Genomic DNA, 3,101 nt, shown 5'->3' with positions numbered 1-3,101 from the left:
TCCATTCACAGATGATGTCTTCCAACTCAGGAAATAATGGTTGCCGACCTGATCGACACTTGGGCTTCTTAGCATTTCCCTCCTCCACCTGTTGACTGAGGTTATCATACTCTGCTCACCATTTTCACACCATTCAGAGATCCAACTTCTCTTTGCACACAGCTGTAAGATTCTTGCCCTGGGAATCCTCCACGATTCCTTTCATGTACTTGATGGACTAGCTTTCTTTTTGCACTCATCTTGTCTGGGGGTCTAAATATTCCCTTTATATCCACCAATAAATCAAGTGTTAGTTGGAGACTTACAAGACAGGAGTGGGAACAAAAATGATGACAGTTAAGAATGATGCTCCACACAAAAGCAATGAAAAATTGCAGGGACCAAAATTCAGAAATCGTTTCTTTATTTCACACGAGTGCATTAAGTACATCCGTTACAACATATGACATACTGAATTATGAAGATTCATATTAGACACAACCACGTCTGTTCATTATCAAGTGCGCATGTAATTCGTTCATTGTGTCTGTACTCCGATTGGTCATTTGACAATAAGTCTCGAGTTCATCTGTTTTCATAGGCGTTTACCTCTCATTCCAAGATGCCCACTTGGGTATTTATAAATACTTATAATTTATATTATCATTTACTTTAAGTATTAACGTCAATAATCTTTATTTGTATTTATATATTATTTTAGAATTCAATACGTCCATGATGTGTTGCAACGGAAGTACTAAAGGCGTCCATTTGGCTGCCGATCTTACCTGGAGCTAATTTTGGGGGTAGGCCTTATATTACGAGCATCCTGAAAAATCATGTTATGGCTGATTTTCCGTTTAGGTCTTATTTTCGGGGAAATAGGAATGCCTAAGGCTGATGTAACTGAAGAAAAAAGGCATTTCAAAAAGAACAAGCAGCTGATGTCACAAGTAGGACGCCACCCCTTGTTCCGCCCTTTTTGAAATCGTAAGAGCTAGGACCTCTCTGCAATTGTTAATAGGTCTCTTGATACCGTGTTTCCTCGAAAATAAAACGTAGGCAGACCATGAGCTCTAATGCGTCTTTTGGAGCAAAAATTAATATAAGACCCTGTATTTTTTATATATTATATTACATTGTATTGCATTAAAGAACAGGTCATACAGTATGGAAAAATAAGGCTAGGTCTTATATTAATTTTTGCTCCAAAAGACGCATTAGAGGTGATTGTCTGGCCCGGTCTTATTTTCAGGGAAACATGGTATGTTTATGCTCTCTGATATTTGTGTTTGTCTATATTTTATATATAACATCTTTCCTTGGGATGGTATTACCAAATTATATTTGATGGGATTAAATTGAAAAAAGATTAAGCTCTTATATATAATTTAAATAATAAAAAGTTAATCCAAGTACTTGTCAGAATCACACAATCTAAGAAAATATTCCAAACTAAGCTGGTTTAACTTTTGGTTAAATACATGTGTTTTAAGGTTATTACCATTAAATATGGTATCTTTTGTTTTACCTGGCTTGCAAAAGTAAATTCATGGTATCTCTGTTACAAAATTTGTCAAGAAAATAGCTTGAGTAATAATTAACATTGAAATGCCATGACATGAAGAACTAATTAGGGGCAGCCACGAGGCTCACTTGCCTAGAGTGTGAGCTCTCAACACCAAGGTTGCCAGTTCAATTCCTACATGGGATGGTGGACTGTGCCCTCCAAAACTAAATTGATGGACAATGACCTGACTTCGAGCTGATGGATCCTGGAAAAAACAAACAAAAAAGCACACACAGAATACAAAGGGCCGGCCTGGTGGCTCAGGTGGTTGGATCGCCATGCTCCTAACGTGGAGGTCGTGGGTTCAATTCCCACATGGGCCAGAGAGCTGTGCCCTCTACAGCTAAGATTGGGAACAACAGCCCTCCCTGGAGCTGGGCTGCCGTGAGCAGCCGGAGGTTGGCGTGAGCTGCCTGAGAGGTGCCTTGTGCTGCTGCAGGCTGCTGTGTGCCGCCAGGAGCGGCTGGTGGCCAGCATGAGTTTCTGTGTGGTGCCGTGGGCTACCCTGTGCTGCTATGAGTGGCCGGTAGGTAACGTGAGTGGTCGGCAGCCAGCCTGAGTGATCGGCAGCCATCGTGAGCTGCTGTGTGCTACCGTGATCTGCTGTGAGAGGCCAAACAACGACTGGCGACCGACTGCCTCAGCCAGGGGGAAGCACGAGGCACACAATACCAGCATGGGCCAGGAAGCTGTGTCCTACACAAGTAGACTGAGAAACAACGGCTTCAACAAGAGTGGGGGAGAAGACAGAAGAAAGGGGGGAAAAAACTAATTAAATGTTAACTGAGGGCCACCCGGTGGCTCAGGCGGTTAGAGCTCTGCACTCCTAACTCTGAAGGCTGCCGTTTCGATTCCCACATAGGCCAGTGGGCTCTCATCCACATGGTTGCCGGTTCAGCTCCTCGAGTCCCGAAAGGGATGGTGGGCAGTGCCCCATGCAACTAAGATTGAATACAGCACCTTGAGCTGAGCTGCCGCTGAGCTCCCAGATGGCTCAGTTGGAATGCCCTCTCGACCACGAGGTTGCCGGTTCGTCTCCCGACAAGGGATGGTGGGCTGCAGCCCCTGCAATAAGCAATGGCAACTGGACCTGGAGCTGAGCTGTGTCCTCCACAACTAAGACTGAAGGACAGCAACTTGACTTGGAAAAAACTGCTGGAAGTACACACTGTTCCCCAATAAAGTCCCATTCCCCTTCCGCAATAAAATCATAAAATATATATATTAACTGAAATAAGGTTTTAGATAAAATTTTTCAGTAATAATTATGTTGTGTGCATGGGTGAACATGGTTTGTCAGCATATGTTCGTAACATTAAGATTTTAATTTTACTAAGCCATTTAAATGATAAAGATTGTTGAATCTCTAGGTATTTCAACATAATGAAATGCTAAACTGTTGCTTATTAGATCGCTCTGAGTTCATCTATTTTTGGATTCTTGTCACAGGAAACCTAAAAGGCAGATTGATATCCGTCAATACATATGTCTAGTATATTATTACAAAAGCCTATGCTTTTGAAGGTTGCAAATTATGTTCCTGGATTTGCCA

General features: G+C 42.2%; 1 non-coding gene across 1 annotated transcript; it reads left to right on the top strand.

Moving 5' to 3' along the window:
• The first annotated feature begins 1,798 nt into the window (after nt 1–1,798).
• TRNAR-CCU (transfer RNA arginine (anticodon CCU)) lies at nt 1,799–1,872 on the top strand. Its single transcript has one exon. It is a non-coding gene; the product is annotated as a tRNA-Arg (tRNA).
• Nucleotides 1,873–3,101: the final 1,229 nt, after the last annotated feature.

Source organism: Rhinolophus sinicus, chromosome 16 (assembly GCF_057876585.1).
Source record: "Rhinolophus sinicus isolate RSI-liver-muscle chromosome 16, RSI-T2T, whole genome shotgun sequence".
Classification (NCBI taxonomy): domain Eukaryota; kingdom Metazoa; phylum Chordata; class Mammalia; order Chiroptera; family Rhinolophidae; genus Rhinolophus; species Rhinolophus sinicus.
The sequence above is the reverse complement of the archived record's forward strand: the minus strand, read 5'-3'. Positions and strand labels throughout refer to the sequence as shown.